This window comes from Moschus berezovskii, chromosome 12, assembly GCF_049115385.1.
Source record: "Moschus berezovskii isolate FMDL1 chromosome 12, NW_MosBer_1.0, whole genome shotgun sequence".
NCBI lineage: Eukaryota > Metazoa > Chordata > Mammalia > Artiodactyla > Moschidae > Moschus > Moschus berezovskii.
This window is the reverse complement of record NC_142471.1, coordinates 29,333,573-29,357,504: the sequence shown is the minus strand read 5'-3', so window position 1 is coordinate 29,357,504 and position 23,932 is coordinate 29,333,573. Positions and strand designations below refer to the sequence as shown.

General features: G+C 39.9%; 1 protein-coding gene and 1 pseudogene across 3 annotated transcripts in view; one reads left to right on the top strand and one right to left on the bottom strand.

Annotated features, from left to right (window-relative positions):
• Positions 1-998: 998 nt before the first annotated feature.
• Positions 999-18,302, bottom strand: LOC129555188 (histone-lysine N-methyltransferase SETMAR pseudogene; annotated as a pseudogene).
• A 4,520-nt stretch (positions 18,303-22,822) lies between these two features.
• The window catches only part of MICU1 (mitochondrial calcium uptake 1), a 239,419-nt gene continuing 238,309 nt past the window's right edge, over positions 22,823-23,932 (top strand). For 2 of the 3 annotated variants that reach the window (XM_055425497.2, XM_088841962.1), the window contains exon 1: positions 22,823-22,964. The gene's annotated coding sequence lies outside the window, so the exon portion shown is untranslated. The remainder of the gene's footprint in view (positions 22,965-23,932) is intronic. The other variant, XM_088841958.1, reaches the window with a different exon arrangement.

Below are 23,932 nucleotides of genomic sequence, written 5' to 3'. Positions count from 1 at the left end.
AGCGGGGCTGGCCGAGTCATAGGTTAGAGCTTTCCGCCTTTTCGTGGGGAAGCTATCCCACAGTCTGCTTTGCTCTCCCCAGTTCTCTCAAATTGTTCTCGCGGCATTCAAGCCCAGTCCTCTCTCTAAGCAGTTCAGCCGGCTCCTCCCTGCCCAGCCCCCGCTTGCTAATGGCGTATGCAGGCGTCTGCGCTGCTACTCTGCTGGGAGTTACCGTTTGGCGGGTAATCTGTGGGTTTTAAAAAAATCTTAAAAAAAAAAAGAGGGTTATGTGGCCCTCTGAGCTTCCAAGGCTCGCCACAGAATCGCCAGTGAGAATGTTTCCTGGTGTTTGGAAACTTCTCTCTTTTTTTAAAGCCTCCCTTCCCGGGACGGAGCTCCGTCCTTACTTCTTTTGTTTCGCTTTTTATCTTTTATGTTTTTTCCTACCTCCTTTCGAAGACAATGGGCTGCTTTTCTGGGTGCCTGACGTCCTCTGCCAGCATTCAGAAGTTGTTTTGTGGACTTTACTCGCGTTCAAAAGTTCTTTTGATGAATTTGTGGAGGAGAGAGTGGTCTCGCCGTCCTATTCCTCCGCCATCTTGTTCCTCCTCTCATGACATGCATTTATACAAGGTGCATTCTTGAAAACACGTCATTAAAATTTCAGTACAATTAATTGCCAGTAAAGGAAGCTAACTATGTTGAAAAATAGGTTAGTTGAGTTCATTGTTATTAAATAACTCTTACATTTATGAACAAAGAGGTTGAGGTGAGGTTGGGATGCCCTAATGCTTAACTGCCTCTGTTTGGGTTCCTCCGAGTATATTGAAAAGATTCAAATGTAAGGAGTTTATTTAGGAGAGTAAGGCAATAGGGAAGTAAGACAGGAGAATGAAGACAGTCAATAACGGGTGAATTATCAAGGCGGTTGTTGAGATAAAATTAGGTTGGTGCAAACATAATTACGGTTTTGAATAATGAACTTTAAATCATTATAACTAGGCACAAACACATCTTTAATAATCAAAATAGGAACCATTACAAACAACACATTTTTGCCAATGAGAAATAAGTTTGTTTATTCTTGTACTTCAGGATTCGCCAACTCTAGGAAAGCGTTTGCAGCATCCTGCTGGTTGTGGAAGTGTCTTCCCTGAAAAAAGTTGTCAAGATGCTTGAAGAAGTGGTAATCAGTTGGTGAGAGGTGAGGTGAGTATGGTGGATGACACAAAACTTTGTAGCCCCATTCATTCAATTTTTGAAGCACTGGTTGTGAGACGTACGGTCGGGCATTATCATTGAGAAGAACTGGGCCCTTTCTGTTGACCGATGTCGGCTGTAGGCATTGCAGTTTTCCATGCATCTCATAGATTTGCTGAACATCCTTCTCAGATGAAATGGCTTCACTGGGATTCAGAAAGCTGTAGTGGATCAGATGGGCAGCAGACCACGAAACAGTGACCCTGACCATTTTTGGGGTGCAAGTTTGGCTTTGGGAAGTGCTTTGGGGCTTATTCAAGGTCTAACCATTGAACTGGTCACTGCTGGTTATTGTCTGAAATTCACTTTTCATCACACATCACAATCTGATTGAAAAATGGCTTGTTGTGTAGAATAAGAGAAGATAACACTTCAAAATGACATTTCTTTTGATTTGTGGTCATCTCACAAGGCATCCCCTTATTGAGCTTTTTTCACCTTTTCAATCTGCTTCAAATGCCCAACAACCATAGAATGGTCAATGTCGAGTTCTTTGGCAACTTCTTGTGTAGTTGTAACAGGATCAGTTTTGATGATGGCTCTCAATTGGTCGTTGTCAACTTCCAATGGCCGGCCACTGCACTCATCACCTTCAAGGCTCCCATCTCCTTTGCAAAACTTCTTGAACCATCTGCACTGTACATGCATTAGCAGTTGCTGGGCCTAATGCATTGTTGATGTTGCAAGTTGTCTCCACTGCTTTACGACCCGTTTTGAACTCAAATTTAAAAATTACTCAGATTTCCTTTGTCTGACATCATTTCTCTAGTCTAAAATAAATATAAAATTAACAGCAAGAAATGTCATTAAAAAAACATAAAGCAAAAAATGAGCATTAAAATGCTGCATAACATAACCACATTTAATTAGAAAGTATTTTAATATCAAACAGCAAATTTCAACAATGCAAAAACCGCAATTACTTTTGCACCAACCTAGTATAACCAGGGCACCAAAAGAAAATAAGACGAAATTTCCTATCAGCTTTCAAATGGGGCTATAGTTTTAATTTTTAAAAACTAATGTTTTATATCTTGTGCATCCAAGCTTGTAGAGTAAGATTCACACCCATTTACTTTACCATCTAGAGTAAATACTGGTTGCTATCATTTAGCTTAGAAAGAAATTAGGTTTTGAAGAGGCTGGAACCTTAGTATAGTATTTTGGACCGAGTGAGCATTTAATAATATTGAATTGAGAAAGGAATGCATAATAACACATAATGATTCTAACACTAGGCCCATCCCCATGAATCCAAAGTCATTTGAATTGAGAAGCCATCCTGGAAAAAAAAAGATAGGTGGGGAATGCCATTCCATAAGAATTATTCTAGACACTTTATGATTCTGGATCATATTTCAGAGTCATCTGGTTAAGGATATCAATCAAATTTCTGGCAAAATATTTGACTATGTGTCCTTTTGTTTTTACTTCAGCCTTTTCTTCCGTTCCTACATTATGAAATATATCAAACATACACAAAATAGTATAACTAACACCTATATGTTCACCAGGCAGATTTCACTTTATTTGCTTCAGTTTTTTTCTTAAATCATCAAAAAGCTCTAGATAAGTTAAAACCCAGCCTTTTCATCTCTTTCTCTTTCTTCTCAGGATAATGACCATCTTCAAGGTGGTACGTATTCTTTCCATGTTTGTTTTTATACTTCTGCCTTATGTGTGTCCATCAATAACATCGTGTTATGTGTTTTTAAACTTTAAACAATACTGGTATAATATTTCATCTTCAGTTCAGTCGCTCAGTCGTGTCCGACTCTCCGCGACCCCATGAATCACAACACGCCAGGCCTCCCTGTCCATCACCAACTCCCGGAGTTCACTCAAACTCATGTCCACAGAGTCGGTGATGCCATCCAGCCATCTCATTCTCTGTCGTCCCCTTCTCCTTCTGCCCCCAACCTTTCCCAGCATCAGAGTCTTTTCCAGTGAGTCAACTCGTCGCATGAGGTGGCCAAAGTATTGCAGTTTCAGCTTTAGCATCAGTCCTTCGAAATTTACTTTTTTTACACATATTTTAGAGATTTATCTATGTTGTTATATTTATGTGGTATAGATTTCTATAGAATGAATAAATCATACTGATTGCATTCTTCTACTAGTAGATATTAGATTTTTTCAAATCTTGCTATTATAAAAAATGCTGCAATACACATGTGCTCAGTTTTTTATAGGGTATCTGCACAGAAATGGCTTGTCTTTTCATGTGGTTTATAATAGCTTTTGCAATATGCAAGTTTTAACTTAAAAGTTAATCTAATTTGGTCTTTAATTAGGATTTATTTTTGTGTATACTCTAAAGTAGGGATCTAATTTTATACTTTTCCATTTTGAAGAACATGAAAATTTTCCATTTTTTCATATTAAATTGAAATATTTCAGATGTTTATCTCTCAGATAAAAACTTCAAAAAACCCACAATGTCATTATCACACCTGACAAATCAAAAGTAATTTCCCAATATTATTTAATCCCTCATCCACATCCAAATTTCCCCAAATACCTTTTCACAGTTGCTATCATCAAAACAGGATTCAAAATCAACATATTGCATTTGGTTGACACATCTCTTAAGTCTTTAGCCTATTACAGTTTCTTCTCTTTCATTTTTTTATACCATTTATTTATTTATGAAACAAGGTCTTTTGTAAAAATCCCCCATTTTGGATTTGGTTGATTGCATCCTTGTGGTGTTATTTAATATCGTCATCTATCCATTATATTTCCAATATACTAGTAATTTGATCTAGATGCTTGATTTGATTCCAGATCCGATCCTTTTGTCAGGAATACTTTGTAGGTGGTTCTTTGTACTTCCTATTTCCTTACATCAGGAGGAAATAATGTCTGCTTGTCTAATTGTTTATATTACCATACTTTATTTTTAGAAAAATTTTAGAAGAAAAACTGAGCAAATAGTAGAGCTCCTGTATTTACCTTATCTCCATTCCCACAGCTTTCCCATTACTAACATCTTGTGCTAGTATGGTACATTTGTTACAATTAATAAACTAATATTGATACCTTATTATTAACTAAAGTTCATAGTATCTCCCAAGTACTGAAGCCCCTCCATGTCCCTGTTTCTTGTTTGTCAACAAAGGTTTTAGTCTCCCAGGCCTTCCCTGAGTTTCAAAGGGAAGACTCAAACAGTTGCAAGAGAAAGCACGAAGGAAAAGCAGTTAAGAAAGATGGCTTCAGCAATAGTTCAGCAATAAAACAGAGTCCTAGCTTTCCTGGTAGGCTGCAGTCCGTGGGGTCGCTAAAGGTCGGACACGACTGAGCGACTTCACTTTCACTTTTCACTTTCACACATTGGAGAAGGAAATGGCAACCCACTCCAGTGTTCTTGCCTGGAGAATCCCAGGGACGGGGGAGCCTGGTGGGCTTCCGTCTATGGGGTCACACAGAGTCGGACACAACTGAAGTGACTTAGCAGCAGCAGCAGCAGCAGCTCTTCCTTAAGAGATACACATAACAATCTATGCATATCTTTGAGTTGTTCTGCAGGAACTAAGACTTTCATGTAGGTAGAGCGTGATGACTACATGCTGACCACAAGCACATAGACCCCACACTGGCTGTAAACAGAGGGATGATGATTAAGATTCCCAGAACATCACCCTTTTACCTCATACCAACCAATGAGAAGAAAGTCCATGAGCTGCAATCCTCACCTCAAATGTTGCTTTTAAAAACTCTTCTCTGAAAGCCATTTGGGAGTTCAGGTCTATTGCACATTAGCAGCTCCTTCTCCTTGCTTGGCACCCTGCAAATAACTCTGTATTTTCCTTCACCACAACCTGATGTCAGTAAGTTGACTTTGCTGCATGGTAGGCCAGTAGATCCAAGTTCGTTCAGTAACATTGAAATTTCATAGTTTTCACCGAATGCCTTTTTTCTGTTCTAGGATCCCAACCTGATAGCAAGGCTGTCTTTATTTTTTCAAGAACTTTTTAAACATTTTATTTATTTGCTGTGCTGGGTCTCAACTGCAGCGTGTGTGATCTAGTTCCCTGACCAGGGATTGAACCCACACTTCCTGCACTGGGAACACAGACACATAGCCACTATACCACCAGGGAAGTTTCTGTCTTACTTTTAATGATGTTTAATTTTGACTAGTAGACAAGTGTTTTCAGGTAGATGGATCCATCATAAAGTTCTCCACTCAACCTTCCTTTTAGTGGTCTTAGCATCTATTGGTTATCATTGCCTAAGTCCATTATTTCATTAAGAGTTGCATAATTTAAAATTCTTTAACTTTTTTCTGTAAGTATTAGCAGCTAGAATTCTCCTATAAAGAAGAAGTTCCCCTTCTGAGGTATTTGGTTACTTCTGAAATACTGAACAATTTATCTTGCATAATCTATAATGGTTCTAAATGTTAATGATTCTAATATACCCATGTGATATATGTGAGAAATTCCAATTACTTTTAACTTAAATTATTTGCACAAAAGTCCAAAGAAAATGTTTTATACTGCTAGTCAAAATCTGTGGCTTTCATCTTCCTCCAATTTCTGCCATTTATGAAGAGGAGAATCCCAGGGATGGTGGAGCCTGGTGGGCTGCCATCTATGGGGTCACACAGAGTCGGACATGACTGAAGTGACTTAGCAGCAGCAGCAGCAGCAGCAGCAGCCCAAAAACATGCTGAAAGGATAATAGTTACATTGCATAAAATGAAAACAATTATATTTGTTTTGAGCCAAAAAATTCCAGGAACTTAATAGGTATTAACAATTCGTCCTCACAGATGTTTTAAAACTTAGTTATAATAAATACTATTACTAATTAATTTTCATGATGTAGTGACAAATTCCATAATAGATTATAGCTGAAGAACTGAAACCCAGAGAATTAAAGAAAGTGGCCTAAGGGAATTCAGTAATTTAAATACTAAAAATATAAAAGAATATAGCCCCTCTAAATACAAAGGTATGGCATGTCATTTGTTTCACTTCTACCAAATATAATCTATCTGTGTAGAGAAATTTTCTAATACTAAAATACGTTACATAATATTAGAGCCATTGAAAAAAAAAAAACCTAATAATGAGCCAAAAAGTATTTCCAATAAAACAGTGGCCTCTTCACACGCTCCATGATTCATTATCTATTTTGTTCACAAAAATCAATACCACAATTGTTTAGAAATTAAGAGGACATGATTCAAAATTTTAAAGTCATGTAAGACAGGGTCCTTGGCTCGATAATTAAAGGAACTTTTCACATTTTCCACCTCATGAACATATTACTAGAAAATATGTTCCTAAAACTGAGACAGATACTCAGTTGAATACAATACACTCACCTGATTAATGATAACGACCTGAGGAGGTAATAGCTGAGGGCACAAGAAACTTAGAATGGACAGTGAAGGAGCAAAATGACAGCCTGAGACTAACTGCAGTTTTGGGAGACTGTAGCTTCAGTTCATTGGAGGGACTGATGCTAAAGCTGAAGCTGCAATACTTTGGCCACCTCATGCGACGAGTTGACTCACTGGAAAAGACTCTGATGCTGGGAAAGGTTGGGGGCGGGAGGAGAAGGGGACGACAGAGAATGAGATGGCTGGATGGCATCACCGATTCTGTGGACATGAGTTTGAGTGTGCTCCGGGAGTTGGTGATGGACGGGGAGGCCTGGCGTGCTGTGATTTGTGGGGTCGTGGAGAGTCGGACACGTCTGAGCGACTGAACTGAGTGTCCGACTCTTTACGACCCCACGAATCACAGCACGCCAGGCCTCCCTGTCCATCACCAACTCCCAGAGTTCACTCAAACTCATGTCCATCAAGTTGGTGATGCCATCCAGCCATCCCATCCTCTGTCATCCCCTTCTCCTCCTGCCCCCAATCCCTCCCAGCATTAGAGTCTTTTCCAGCGAGTCAACTTTTCACATGAGGTGGCCAAAGTATTGGAGCTTCACCTTCAGCATCAGTCCTTCCAATGAACACCCAGGATTGATCTCCCTTAGAATGGAATGGTTGGATCTCCTTGCAATCCAAGGGACTCTCAAGAGTCTTCTCCAGCACCACAGTTCAAAAGCATCAATTCTTCGGCGCTCAGCTTTCTTCACAGTCCAACTCTCACATCCATACATGACCACGGGAAAAACCATAGCCTTGACTAGACGGACCTTTGTTGGCAAAGTAATGTCTCTGCTTTTTAATATACTATCTAGGTTGGTCATAACTTTCCTTCCAAGGAGTAAGCGTCTTTTAATTTCATGGCTGCAATCAGCATCTGCTGTGATTTTGGAGCCCCCAGAAATAAAATCTGACACTATTTCCACTGTTTCTCCATCTATTTCCTATGAAGTGATGGAACCAGATGCCATGATCTTAGTTTTCTGAATGTTGACTGTAGCTTAGTCCTACTAATATTCCACTTTTCCGCATGGGAAAAGAAGCCATAGGAACCATGGCAAATCTATTTCCCAAACATACACAAAGAAATGGATTTGTGCAGAATAAGAGGTAGACTGTGGTAGTCATGGAAGTGCCCACTCAGATTTCCTTTAAGAGATACTGCTGCAAGGAGCATAGCTGATTGACCATTGATACATTTTTTACTCTAATGCCTTTGGGCCAGGCCATGCTTCCCTTAGGCTGTGCTGTGTGTGCTCAGTCGCTCAGTCGTGTCCAACCATTTGCGACCCCATGGACTGTAGCCCACCAGGCTTCTCTGTCCATGGGGATTCTCCATGCAAGAATGCTGGAGTGGGTTGCCATTTCCTTCTCCAGGGGATCTTCCCAACCCAGGGATCAAACCCAGGTCTCCCACATTGCAGGCAGATTCTTTACCATCTGAGCCACCAGGGAAACCCTTAGGCTATTCCCAGTCAATGGCAGCAAGATATAAGAATATTCCATTCCATTTCTCCACAAAGCAGGATTCCTTTAACTGGCAACTTCAGTTCAGGGATTCCCCATTGGCCTGGGTGAGATTTTCTCAGAATTGCTCTATGGTTCGAGGTTCTTTCCATAAAAGCCTTTCTTCTCTCTCTCCTATCACAGGTGTTAGACTTGCCTCATTCTGCCTGCATGCCCCTTCTCCTTTCCCCTTTGTCTTTCATAAGCATTCCCTCCAATAAATCCCTTACATATCAGGTCTCATCTTGGTGTCTGCTTCTTCAAGGATTCAAACTGATACACTTTACCTAAGAGTTTAGCCTCCTGGGTTAACCTTACAACTGTTTATAGCAAGTACAAACAATTTCTCGGAAAACTATATAGATCAGTAGATGACTTAAGATTAGAATACATACTTTAACTTAATGTTAATGCAAATTTACGTGTAAATCATCGAATGTTTTTTAAGGTCTTAATTAGCAATCTCCTGGATTTGACCTCAGATGGCATATCTATCCACTATTTAAGTGCTGTTCTCTAGTTTTGGGATGGTGTGATTATGTACAACAGAATTCTTCTCAATTCTGAATTCAAATTCTGCTCTTTCACTTGTTCTTAGCTCTTATGGGTGGGTATGAGATATTAAGGACCTGTGTTTCTACATGCTGTTGAGTAAGGCATATCAGCAGAAGTAAAAATAAAAGGTAAACAAAGGAAAAGATCAACCATACTTCCTGGTTTATTCATATTTTTTCCACCTACCACCAGTAATATTATGGCTTTGGTGTGCTTTTTCATAGTGCAAAGCAAACAAAACTGTAAACAGCAAATGCTGGGCATCCTCAAAGCCAGCTGACACTGGACCGAATTCGCCTACCTAGTGTTTCAAATACCATTCTATACCATGCTGGGCAAAATGTAGAGTCCTTGAGTGTATTTGTCTCAATTTCCTAAAAGAATAAATAAAGTCAAAGTCACTTGGCTTGGGAAAAAAATCATATGATATTCATCAAGAAAAATGAAAGGAAGCTTGATTTGGATAAAAAGAAACAGTATCATATTTTGTTGGCTTACTTTTAAGCCCCTCACCTTGGAATATATCTAGCACTTAATAAAAAAATCTTTATACTAAATTGTTGACAGTCAATGTCAAACATCAAAATGATATCAAAATTTTGAAATATCAAAAATGATACTTATGTATTATAGCAAAATAGCTCCCTTTACTCCAGAGTGAATATGAATTGTGACTCCAGGTTGATAGAAAAGTAGATGTGACAAAAAATATAAATACCAGATCATCATTATTTTAAATGTTTTAAGAGATAAAAATTAGGAACGCCCCAGAATATGCTACTTGAGGTGTGTGTGCAAGTGTTTATTTTCTGTTATCTAATGAATGTACTTAAGTGCATTATTAAAGGACATCTATTCATTCAGTAAATATTTACCAATTTCCCACAATGTGCTAAATAATGTTCTAGGTTTTAGGATATCTGGAGAGCCTTAAAAGTGGTGATCACTCCCAGTTTGACACAAAAGACAACCTTAGCTCAGCCATTCTTAGAAAGTGATAGCCCACTGATTTTGTCTCTTGATGAGGATTTCATGTATTGTTAAATCTTGGATTCTGTTGTTTCTTTCATTTCCCTTTCCGTACTATCATGCAAATTATGTCTAGTAAATAGCAATCTAGACAGCAATCTACTTAGTGTTTTTTGAAAAGAGATACCACCTCTGAAGAAATTCTAGAGAGAACAGGGAAGCCAGACAGGAGGAATTATCAAAGAAGCAAATCAAGGTCCTAGAACTAAAGGACACAAGTCCCCTGATATAGGACCTACTGAGTGCCCAGCAGATTAAATATGAAAAATACCCACAACATGATACATCATGCCCTGGGGAAAAAAGAGAAGACCTGAGAACTTTCAGAGAGAAAACATGTATAAAAGATCAAGAATTAAAACTTCATTGCACTTTTTGAGACCAACACTGGAATCTGGAAGAGAGTGGTGAAATGTCTCAAAACTTTTCAAGAAAAACTGTTCCTAATCTAGAGTTCTATACCTGGTTATACTATCAGTTATGCCTATAGCCAGATGAAAGACAATTTCTGACATATTTCTCAGAAACTTTGCATTCTTTCTTAGAAAGCTATCATCAAAAAGAAAGAATAAACTAAGCAAGAGGAAATGCTCATGAAAAAGAGGAAAAAAAACAAGAAAGACAACAAGGATACTGGTACCAGGAGATTTACCATAGGAGAGCGGTGAAGGGGATTCTCAAATTGATAATAAAGTCAAGTTCATGAACGACAGATATACAGGTGGCAAACAAAAGGTTGAGACAGGAATCCAAGATGCACAAAAATACCTTTTCTGATGAGTTGAAACATACAAAGGAAAAAGATACTAATTTACAATAAATATTTATTGAATATTCACTTTGAGTCACAAACACTATTCTCATGGAGCTTTCATTCTAGCACAGACAGTAACATAATAAACATAATATTCTTCTATATTAAAAGGCGGTGCTGTGCTTAGTCGCTCAGTCGTGTCGCTCTTTGCGACCCCATGGACTGTAGCCCGCCAGGCTCTTCTGTCCATGGTGATCCTCCAGGCAAGAATATTGGAGTGGGTTGCCATGCCCTCCTCCAGGAGATCTTCCCAACCCAGGGATTGAACCCAGGTCTCCCGCATTGCAGGCAGATTCTTTACCATCTGAGCCCACCGGGAAGCCCAATTAGAAGGCAATAAATGTTATTTTTAAAAGAAAATGTAAAGCAGGGTAAGGAAGATTAAAATTTTTCTAGCTGGGGAGGAGTGTAGGGTGTGTATAACAATTTAAAATAGGATTATGAGGATAAATGTCACTGTGAAGTGATACTTCAGGTAAGACCCAAGAATTCAATCCTGAAAAGGATTGGAATCAGGGAATTCGTCATGTGGCTATCTGGTAGAAGAACTTTGTAGGCAGAGGGAACTTCTAGTGAGGGTGGAGAAACATGAGAGGGAGAGATGCCGGAGGAGCAGTAGGAAATGAAGTCAGAGAGGTACAAGATGGGAGATGTGTGTTGCACAGCCCTGCTGATGGCTGCAATAACTGTTTTCTCTCTGAGGGAAATGGAGATCCATTGAGAAAGTGAAATGACTGGCTTACATTTTAAAAGGATCAAGTCTGGCTTCCATGGTGATTCAGACAGTAAAGAATCCGCCTGCAATGTTAAATGTTAATCTTTAACATTAAGAGTTCCTACAAATTACTTTTAAAAAATTAGCCCAGTAGGAAAACGTGAAAAGGATAGAAACAGACACTTCAAATAAAAAAAAAAAAAGGACAAAAAGAAGTTTGACTTCCTTCAAAAAAAAAAGATAGGAAAATTAAAACTATACCAAGACATCACTGGGCTCCCCAAGTGGCGCCAGTGGTAAAGAACTCGCCTGCCAAGGAGGAGACTTAATGAGACATGTGTTCAATCTCTGGGTCAGGAAGATCCCTGGAGGAGGGCAACTCACTCCAGTATTCTTGCCTGGAGAGTCCCATGGACAGAGGAGTCTGGTGGGCTACAGTTCATGGGATTGCAAAGGGTTGGACACAACTGAAGTGATTTAGCAATCAGGCAAGCGAGACATCACATTTCACCTAATCAGATAGACAAAGATTCAGAAGCTTGATAAAATTCTGAGTTGGGGAGGGTAGGAGTAAACAGACATTCTCGTAAGTTGTGAGGTGGGAGTATAAATTGATATGGCAATTTGGCAAAATCCACCAAAGTCACATACCCTTTGGGGTTGAACATGGAGATGGGACACCTAGATACCCCCTTTCAAGGAAGGTTTTATTGTGCCAGCTTCTGGAAGATCTGTCAGTAGACAATCTTCAACTGTCAGTCCCTGAAAGTTTTGCCTTGTTGCAAAGAATTGCCCCACCAAAAGCCAATGCCTTCCTGGGACAGCCCACAACCAATGACTAACGGAGAAGGAAGTATAAAGGCTTTTTTCACTCAATTTGTAAGGGCTTCCCGGGTGCCCAGTGGTAAAGAATCTGCCTGCCAATGCCAGAGACATAGGTTAGATCCCTGGGTCAGGAAGATCCCCTGGACAAGGAAATGGCAACTCACTACAAAATTCTTGCCTGGAAAATCCCATGGGGTCGCAAAGAGTCAGACATGACTGAGCAACTAAAACAACAGGCACCCTCTATGGGCCAATTCTGATAGGTCATCTCAGGTACATGCCTTCCCTATAGAGTTGGCTGAGGCTTCATGCGGCATCTTCAAAGTTTAGCTTCTCCTTTTGCTCAATCCCACTTCCTCCTTCTCCCTTGCTGCTGCTGCTGCTAAGTCACTTCAGTAGTGTCCAACTCTGTGCGACACCACTGACGGCAGCCCACCAGGCTCCCCCGTCCCTGGGATTCTCCAGGCAAGAACACTGGAGTGGGTTGCCATTTCCTTCTCCAATGTGTGAAAGTGAAGTCGCTAGGGCACAGCTGTTAAACCCAAGGGCAATCCCTAAAAAACACCCTGAACTCTAAATTTCTGTCCCAGAATCTGCTTCTTAGAAGATCTAATCTGTGAAAATTTTGACTCATAGCTCCACTTTTAGGGATCTATCTATTCCATAGATTACCCACATATTGGCAAAATGATGTATATTCAAGGTTATTCATAGCAGATTATTTTTAAGAGCAAGAATTAGAAACAGTCTGACTAAACAACCAGGTGACTAATGAAATAAAGGCATGTCTATACAATGTAATATGACATAGCTATATATAAAATTGAGGAACCCCTTTATATAATGATATAAAAAGGTCTTCTCTCTCTGTGTGTGTGTGTGTGTGTGTGTGTGTGTGTGTATGTATCTGTATATGAATGAAGGATGTATAAAAACCAATGTCATTTGTTGCCCATGAGTAGATTTGGGTATCTCAGGGACAGGTAGAAGGGAGATTATTCATGTTGTATACCATTGTACTTTCTGAATTTTAAGCCATGTGAATACGTTACATAATGATTAGAAGCAATTTTTGCTAGTTGAATTATTTTTTATACTACTTGTAAAAAAACTATACATGCATAGCTTTGATAAACTAACAATTAAATTTAAAATACCTTTTGTAGTCCTGATGTTTAGCATGTGGAATCCTAATATCCTGACTAGGGATAGAACCTGCACCCTCTGAAGTGGAAGTGTGGAGTCTTAACCACCAGACTGCCAGGGAAGTCCCTAAAAATTAAGGTTAAAAAAGATTTATGTGCTAAATAAGAAATAAAAGAACAAACTGTGAAAAATGACTCCAATACTTTGGCCACCTCATGCGACGAGTTGACTCACTGGAAAAGACTCTGATGCTGGAAAGGATTGGGGGCAGGAGGAGAAGGGGACGACAGAGAATGAGATGGCTGGATGGCATCACCGACTCGATGGATATGAATTTGAGTGAACTCCGGGAGTTGGTGATGGACAGGGAGGCCTGGCGTGCTGTGATTCATGGGTTCGCAAAGAATAGGACACAACTGAGCGACTGAACTGAAAACATTGTATACACATACAGATAGATATATTGACAGAAGCATGGAAAAAAGTCTAGAAGGATACAAATTCATAAAAGTCGTTATCTTTGTGGGTAACATTAGAGAGAACCCACTGTGTATTGAGAACCCACTTCTCAATTCAAACACTTGAATTGAGAACACTTTCAAATTGAGAACAATTCAAACAATTGAGAAGTGTATAAGATAAAAAGTAAGGCATGCATTTTTCAACTGTTTGAATTTAAGGGCATGCATACATTTGTAATTAGAAAGTAATGTTTAAGAATTATGAGACAAATTAAAATTAGGAAAAAGGAAAAAACCCTCCAACTTGACAATTATTTAGAGGAAACTTGATGATGCTTATAGGAAGTAGAAAAATTAATTTTCTAAAATAATTTTAGGAAGACTGGAATGTGTGCTAATTTCCCCGCCTTCTTTAACCTTAATTCATCTAATCTGTTGTCTCAGTTAGTTAATTTCCCCGCCTTCTTTAGCCTTAATTCATCTAATCTGTTGTCTCAGTTAGTTAATTTCTTAAAATATCTAGAATCAAATTTTAGTTGCAAATATAAAAAGTTCCTGCAACTGGAATTAGGAATTATTTGAGAGGGGCTGGGATGTGGCCGTGCCAGAAGATGTATCTAGGTCTGAACTGCCGGGGACCCCCTGACTTGCTCTTAGCATTAGAGATTGTTGTGTTGTTTAGTTGCTAAACATGGGGTCTCAAAGAGTCGGACACGACTGAGCAACTGAACTGAACTTAGTCGCTAAGATGTGTCCAGTTCTGCAACCCCATAGACTGTAGCCCACCAGGCTTCTCCTATTCATGGGATTTCTCAGGCAAGAATAATGGAGTGGGTTCTCATTGCCTTCTCCAGGGGATCTTACTGACCCAGGGATTGAACCCACATTTCCCGCACTGCCAGGTGAATTCTTTACCACTAAGCCACCAGGGAAGCCCAGTGTTAGAAATTATCTAGTCCTTAAAGGTACTCGTTGAGAAATCATATTGTATTGAGTTTGGGGAAAGCAAAGGTCATGCTGTTCAATCTATTTTTCTGTATTCCCTGTCTTAAGATGGAATGATACAGAGATTACCATGGCTCTCCATAAAGATGCCATGAAATTCATGAAAAGGTTCATATTTTTAAGGAAATTTTTCTTTTTTTGGCTTCTTACTCTATCTGTATCAAACCATTATGCTGTACAGCTTAAACTTATACAATGATGTATGTCAATTATATCTCAATAAAATTGGGAGGGGAGGAATTCTTATAGTAACTCATGTGAGAAATAAAAGTAGCCTGAACAAGCTCAGTCAGTTGGGGTGGAGAAGAGGCTGCATTTTTTTGATAAGCATTTAGATTTTAAATTGTCTTCTAGATAAGTGCTCATTTGCCCAAAGATATAATGAAGATTACTTGAGTGAACAGATAGAGAATGGTACTATTGACTGAAATATCAAATGAGAGAGCAGGAGGAGGTATTTGAAATAAGAGGATGAACTTTGTTTTGGATATATTGAGTTTGGTTGCCTGAGGCCAGCCATGGGAACTTTGTTTGAAGTGGACAAAGTCTCTCATGTGTGACAGAATGAACAGGTCTGGGGTTGGAAGGTCACTGGAAGCTCAAGTCTAAACCTTGGTGGTTAGGTGATCCTGAACATAATCTCTGTCACTGCATTTACTATGGCATTTTGAAAGTCCCCTTGACTACATTTGTCTTTTTCCCTAACACTGTGCTATCAAAAACTGTCATTTAACCACATGTGGCTATTTAACTCTTGAAATGTGGCCAATCCAAATTGAGATGTGTGGGGAAGGGAGGAGGGATAAATTAGGGGTTTGGGATTAACATACACACACTGCTGCTGCTGCTGCTAAGTCACTTCAGTCGTGTCCGACTCTGTGTGACCCCACAGACGGAAGCCCACCAGGCTCCCCCACCCCTGGGATTCTCCAGGCAAGACTACTATATACAAAATAGATAAACAAGAAAAACCAACTATATAGCACAGGAAGCTATACTGATAATGGATAAAAATCTGAAGAAAGAATATATATATGTATGTATATGTATAACTGAATCACTTTGCTGTACACCTGAAACTAAAACAACATTGTAAATCAACTATACTTCAACTTTTAAAAAAATCCATGCGGAATTCCCTAGCAGTCTATTGGTTAGAACTTGGCACTTTTAGTGCCGTGGCCCGGGGTTCAGTCTTTGGTCAGGGAACTAAGATTCCCAAAAGCCAAGCAGTGAGGAAAAAAAAAAAAAAGTCCAAATTGAGATGTGCTGTAAATATAAAATACACATTGATTTTGAAGATATGTTATCAAACATAAAAACCTAAGAAACCTAAGATATCTCATTAATAATATTTTATGTTGGTTAATTGCTGAAGTGATATTTTGGATATGTTGGGCTCAATAAAAATATATCATTCAAAAATTTTTTAAAGGGTATTGCTTTTTGCCTTTCATAAAGTCAGTTGCTTTCCTTCTTTGGATAGTATATAATTAACTAAAATTATAAAAGACAATTACCATCAAATAATAATAGTAGAAATAAAATAACTAAACAAAGGTTCATGATGAATGAACCCATTCTAGCCCATTTTGGGATGAAGCCTAAGAGAGACAAAGTGGAGAACCCTTAACGTTTTTTTTTTTTAAACGCATAGAAAACTTGCAAGAATAGGACAGAGAATTTCTGAATATTATTTATTCAACAACTCTTTTGCCACATTTGCATTCTCTGTCTCTAGATATTTTGATTTATTTTTTGAACCATTTGAGAATAGATTGCATGCATTACGCCTCCTTATCTCTTCATACCTGTGTTTTTACTATGAAAAATAACTTACTTTATATAATCACCACACAATTATCAAATGTGGGAACTACTTTTTTTCTAATCTGTGGTCCATATTCCAACTTTTTCAACTGCTTCAATTAATCTTTCATAGTATTTCCCCTGCTCTGGTACAAGTTCCAGTTTAGATCACGTTTGACTTTAGTTGTTAAGTCTCCTTGTGTTTGTGTGCTAAGTCACTTCAATTGTGTCTGACTCTTCTCAACACTAAGGACTGTAGCCCACCAGGCTCTTCTGTCCAAGTGATTCTCTAGGCAAGAATATTGGAGTTGGTTGCCATGCCCTCCTCCAGGAGATTTTCCTGACCCAGGGATCTAACCCACATCTCTTTACATCTCCTGCATTGGCAGGGGAGTTCTTAACCAGGGAAGTCCCATCTAGTCTCTTTAGTCCCTTTTACGAAATAGTTCCTTGACATTTTTTCTGGGAAGGGGGTTCTTTCATGACAGTTATTTAAGAGAATGTTCTTTAATATGGGTTTGGTTGACATTTCCTCACAATTAGACTCAAGTGACATTATGTCCTGCTCAGAGTATCTCATCTGGAGGCATATGGTCACTGATTAAAGTGTTGCCTAGTTTTTCCACTGTAAAGTTACTTTTCCGCTCTTCTGTTACATAAACACAAGTCAATATGCCTGGTGCACAGTGAGGCCAAACAATACCAAAGTGTCAGAGTTTGGAACACAGAAAGGTTTATTGAAGGCCATGCAAGGAGATGAGTGGCTCATACCTTAAAAACCCCAAACTCCCCCAAAACTCTCAGCAAAGCCCTTTTCTAGGAAAGATGGGGAAGGGCCATGGTTAGTTGTTGCAAATTTCTTGGTGTCAGATCCCTTGTTCTTGGTGTTCAGTCATGGTCAGGTACTGATGTCTCTGTAAACCTGCACCAAACAGGTGGTGCTAGTGGTAAAGATCCGACCTGCCAATGCAGGAGACATGAGAGATACAGGTTTGATCCCTGGGTTGGGAAGATCCCCTGGAGGAAGGCATAGGAACCCACTCCAGTATTCTTGCCTGGGAAATCCTATGGAAAGAGGAACCTGGTGGACTACAGTCCATGGGGTCGCAAAGAGCTGGACACAACTGAAGCAACTTAGCATGCATCACCAAACAAATGTTATTCTCTGTTCTGACAAGAAAGGGCCAGATCCCAAGGCACAAACTTTCACCCTCTGAGGTCAGGTCCTGGCTAAGAAGGGGCAGCTCAAAGTTGGTGGCTGTTATCACTGGGGGAGCCAGGCATCTAGGACTCAGGAGGCCCTCAGCCTCTTCAGGCCACCCACACGGCAGAGGCAGAACTCACAGACTACACCCCAGGCAGAGAGATGATGCCATTACTTCACAGAGGCAGGATTGGGGAGAGGTTCACTGCTGCCTCAAGGCCTGGGCCCAGCCCAGTGGGCAGCCTTGGCAAGGGATGTGGAGCTCTGCAGGACACATCCCCTTAGCCTGTTCCCTGGGCCCTGCAGCTTACCCACTGGCCCGAGGCCAGGTGAGCCTGAGAGTCCCAGTGAGAAGGCCAGGATCTACTCTTCCCACATTCTTTGCTTGATGACCACCATTGCACTGACCATTAGCTGAATGGACCACTAACGGTCACTCACTGACAGTTGGTCCTGGGGGGAGGGGCCCACTGTAGTGGCAACCAATGGCTGAGCAGGACTACTAACAGTTGCTCATTGACAGTTGCTCGCTTGAGGGAGCGGTCCCCTGTGGTGCTGACCAGTGATTGAATAGGACCTCTAACTACCACTGTAACCATCCTGTGTCAGTGGTTTTGGGGTAACCATTGCCCGGTAATGGGTTGTGTGGTAATGGTGCCCAGCAACGGCCACATGCTAAGGGTTGGGCCTGCCCCACTCTATTATACTTCTAAAAAAATAGAAAAGCCATCAAGAGATACTTTGAAGATTTGAAAAAAATACTGCTTCTCATCAAACTTTCCCTCTAGGTTTAGAATCCATTGACGATGTTTTCCAAACTAATCTTTTCTATGATAGTTGCAAAATGGTGATTTTCCAGCTGCACCACTCTCTACATCTATCAGTGGGCAAGCTCTATAGAGAACAGCTTTTCCCTTCCCCCATCTCTCTCTCTCACTCTCGTTAGAATACATGAATAAATTCTTATTTTATTCAGTGGATCATAATTCATTACTATTCTTATTTTGATACTCCAGTTATCCCATATTTGCCCAATGAGAGGCCCTTCAAGCAGGCTGCTATTGACACGCCCCCATTTTATTTTTTGAGCACTTATTTCTGACACAACAGGATGTTCCAGATCATCTTGTACCTTCCTGTGATAGCCCTGAAATCAGCCATTTGTTCAAGAAGCTTTGATTCCTTTTCATGGGGGAAAATATTTAGAAATCAAGATCTGTTCAGGGAGTCTTTAATTTTGAAGTTATTATCGATCATAAGATTAAGAGAAATATATATATATCAACTTTTATTAATCATATTTATGGCTGATTAGCTATTTCTTTTTTTCCCTCTTTGTGGTAAGAAAGAAGGAAATATTAAGCTTGTTTTTAAAATTTTGTCTTACTTACTCAAATATAATTCTGGCTACAATATTGGCAAAGAACACTGACTGCAACAGAAACTATGGATCATAAGTCTCTCAATAGCTCCTCAAACATAACATATCCTCAAAAGAAAACTATGAAAAAAAACTGTATAAGTTTTGAAATACTATAAGCTAATCTGTGGAATCCTAAAGATAAGCATAATGGAACATGGGGCATTTCACTGAATTCATTTTAAAGGAATTTAATCAAAGCTCTATAAAACAACCCTTTGTCATCAGATTCTTGTTGCAAAAGATGTTTTGCTTCTTACAGTGGTGTCATGTGATGCAAACTGCTATGGTAACATCTCACATTATTATTTTTATGTGATAAAGGCAGACAAACTATACAGTGTTTAAAATAAGTATGTCAATTTCTATTTTAACTGAATGAAATTAAATATTTACTCTCTTGATAACACTTTTGAAATATTGAAGATGAGATAAAGAGATCATATTTTACGTGTCACACTACTAGCAACAGGCTTTCCAGGTGGCTCAGTGCTAAAGAATCCACCTGCCAAGGCAGGAGACATAAGAGACATGGGTTCCATCCTTGGATAAGGAAGATTCCCTGGAGGAGGGCCTGGCAACCTGTTCCAGTATTCTTGCCCGAAAAATCCCGTGGACAGAGGAGCCTGGCAGGCTACAGTCCAGAGGGTGGCAAAAGAGTCGAACATGACTGAGCACAGTACTAGGGACAAAGACCAAGTCCATTTTTTGTTGCATGTACTTTGTATTTATTTCCAGACCCATTATGATATGGAAACACTTGGGTCACTTTAAAAAAATCCAAATTCTTGAGCACCATCCTGATTCACTTTAACATCATATCTCTTAAGCCAAGAATATGTATTTTTAAAATTTCCCCAGATAATTGAGACAGCTGATCATCAAACTCATTTGGGAACCACTGAATGTGGCAAAAATACATTTATACCAGGGTTTAAGTCTTATTATATATACATAAGTTGCCTAAGGGCAGAAACTGTGCTTATAAAATTTTATAAGCCCAGCACCTATTATGAACCTTGCATGTTGTAGACATTCAATATATGTTTATGAAAATAATTTTAACTTCAAACTTTATTTGAGTCTTAATATTGATTTGTGCAGGGAATATAAACCTACTTTAATGATTATATATCATGTGACAGGAACCACCTTGGACAGCAGGCAGGTAGAAAGACAATATTGGATTGGTGTACCGGTTTCTAATGCAGAATACAGTTGTGTTCAGTTATGACCCTGAATTTCGATAACTTAATCTATGCTCCTGAAAACAGAGAAAGAGTACTCACATTTACAAGGCTGGTCTAGTTTGTAAATTGTCTGTACTGTCTCTTCTGTATCGTCCCTCTTTCCACTAAATGTTCTGCTTGATGATAGGTTTTTTTGCTTGTTTGTTTTTTAAAGTAGCTGACATCTGTATGGTTTAAAACAGACTTCTCAAAGTATGGTTCATGGACTCCTGGGGGTTTCCCTGAGTTCTTTCTGGTGATCTGTAAGGGCAAGAGTTTTTTCCTAATAATAATAAGCTGTAATTTGCCTTTATCACTTTCATTCTCTGAGTGTACAGTGGAGCTTTCCAGTGGCTATTTGATGACTGATATGGAAACAGATTAGGCTTCGCTGGTAGCTCAGCTGGTAAAAAGTCCTCCTGCAATGTGGGAGACCCGGGTTCAATTCCTGGGTTGGGAAGATCCCCTGGAAGAGGGCATGGCAACCCACTCCAGTATTCTTGTCTGGAGAATCCCCATGGACAGAGGAGTCTGGCAGGCTATAGCCCATGGGGTTGCAAAGAGTCAGACATGGCTGATCAACTAAGTCTGCACAGACACACTCATGGGAACAGATTAAAGAAGAAAAGATATGAGAACCATCTTATTTCTATAAACCACACATTTAAAAATTAACAAAAATGTAAAACCATGATGCACTAAAAAGTTATTATTTTAAAATATCTATTTATGTCAACATAGAATGTGCTCTTTTCAATGACTGAAAAATTAAAAATTTCAAGTTTTAATTTCTAAAACATGACAAGTATTGATAGTTATAACACATAAAAGTTGTTGGAGTTCTTAATAATTTTTAAGAGTGTAAAGGGGTCCTGAAACTAAAAAGTTTAAGATCAGTGACTTATGTTACATGACATTTAATAATTAGCCGAACAGGTCATTTAGTTTTATACAGACAAATTTAGACTTTTTTTTTTCTTCTTGCTGGGCCACATGGCACGTGGAATCCTAGTTCCCCCACTGGGGATCAACCCTCGCTCCTGCAGGAAGACTGGAAGCTGGGGGTCTTAACCAGCTTGGAAGCCAAGGAAGTCCCTATACAAACTTTGACTAAAACCAGGATTGAATTTTACCAATTCTTAATAACTGATCTTTGTCCAACATTTATGTATTGATAATTTTCTTTTTCTTATTCTGAGAAACACTTGACTGAGCTACCAGTTAAGATTCCATGAGACCCAAAGTGTTTTTTGATAGTAACCTATGACACAACTTGAAATGCCTATCATCAGCATGAATGGATGGGCTGCCTGAGAAGGATACCATGCTAAGTGCCTACTAGTAAATGGGGAAGGATGTCTTTATTAGATTTTTCATTTAACAGATAACGGGCTCTAAATAGAAAGAAATACAGAAAAGGCACAGTTTGATAGCTAAGTAGCAAATCAGCCAAGATTCCTAACTCCTGTGGTAAGCGGATCCAGAGGACAGCAGATTGAAGAAAACTGCTTAAGACGTCCTTGGTGATCTTTAGATTACGTCTGTGCCAGCTCTAGCATTTGCTCATTGCCTCGGGGTCTTAGCCTGCAATTGAATAAAAAGTTTTTATCAGCAGGATGGCTGTAAACAAACATTGGTTTGCCTGGAAAGTGCGAGCACAGTGCCGTGAACACAATAATTTGCCGTTCTTTGGGTAGCGCGGAGGGACAGTCCTCTGAGAAGAAATACAGAAAATAGTTGTTCTACTTACTTCACCGAATCCAATGATATTAATAGTTCTATTTGTTGTAGCTTTTTCTACAGCTTTAAGGAAATTTTTGAAGAAACTTTTCTTTAAAACTTCTCTCACATCATAATCAAAATACTGTCATTCTGTTTCCACAGCAGAAGAGGGGACCCCTCTCCATCCTCAGTTCTGATAGGATCATCAGAGAAAAACATGCTACTAGCAGATTAGTGACGAAACTCTTCAATAACATTAGTTTGCAAAGAGAACACTTTAAAAAAAATCTAAGAGTAAAGGAAGCGGTGAGGAGGTTTCTTAAGTCGGAAAAAAACTTCAAAATCAGGAAACAGGCAAATTTTATCAGATGCCTAAATCTAAATGCAGCTCGAAAATAACAATTTCCAACTCACTGTGGTACAATTCTATTTTCACTGACTCCTTTTTGCTTTGCCAACACGAAAAAGGGTATCAACGAGGTGGCAACAGGCACAAATAAATCTCTTTTTTAACAGATTCCTATACTCCTTGCTTTTCGGGAAGTGAGGGCGATAGAGATAGTTTGCGCAGAGAAAAAACCAGAGAGCGTCTCGGTGACAGCCTCCCTTCGCTCCTAAATACTGAGGGGGGCGGAGCCGAGGCTGGGGCGGGGCCCGAGGCCGGGCGGGGTCCGGGCGGGGCGGCTTGCTTCCGGGCCTCTCCCCACCCCTTTTCCTCCGTGCTCCTCCCACACGTAGTTCACCGCGATCCCGAAAGGCCCAGCGACTCGGAGAGTCACGTGAGGGTGGGTGGTGGAAGTGGAGGCTTGTCTTGGCTGTTTCTTCGTCTCTATGGTTTTCAGAGGTGGGCGGCTTTGACGGAGACGCAACTGCAGCTCAGGCGTGGACGGGTGAGTCCTGGGACTGTGAAGGTTTGAGGAGACAACCTTTTAGGGAAGACGAAAGGAAGGGGGATGCGAAACAGCTTTAGAGATCAGACCTCTGGGGCCAGCCGTTTGTCTGCTCTGGGGTCAGGCGACTTCTCTGGTCGAGCGGGACAGCTGTCTTCCCCTGATGTGTCCAGACTAGGGCTTGAGACCAGTCCTTAGTCCGGCCTGCTTCGCTTCCTCAGCTTTCCTTCACTTCACCCAGTCCCTTCTGCCTGTCCCGGGAGAACTTCTCCTTCCGAGTTCCCAGCGGCAGGGTTCACTTGAGCGCCGACGTCCCTCTTCTCACAGGCGACCAGGGACCATCCTTGGCATCTGGGGATGTGGTTGGAAGTGGGTGGGGAGTTTATAGTTAGGTCTCTGCTGAGGGGAAGTTTTAATCACTGAAATGAAAAAAGCGGAAAAATAAATGGGGGACCTGAAGGGACAAAACAAAGTGCAGGTTTCCTGGACTGTTCAGTTTTTATCTTTCCCAGTGTCTTACCCATTCTCTCTCAAGTTTCCCTCTCACTATCCTATCCTGGCCCACAATACGATGTTTTGAGAATGAGCCGGGCGTTAGTGGATCTGTAAAAATGTTGGAATAAGAGTTTAAACCGAACTACTTTTTAAGTTCCTACCTGTGTAGTATTATGGTTTCTTTATCTTCTCTTTCAGATGCCTAAAAAGTATATGTAGAATAGCCATTTTATAGTTAGGACTAGAGTAAAATACTTTATTCTCTTTGTGGTACTTGGAAAGACATATTTACTTTCTGTTTTATAAGTAGATGTGTCTGTGAATTTGGGGGCAGTTTCTTGGGTATACCTCTGTTTATGGTAAAATATTCCTTTGAGTCACAGGTGCACGTGATCTATCTCACAGGAGAAAGGAATGAAACAGTTTGGGGTTGATATCTGTTGGAGAGTTTAGGTTTCATTAAACGATATGAT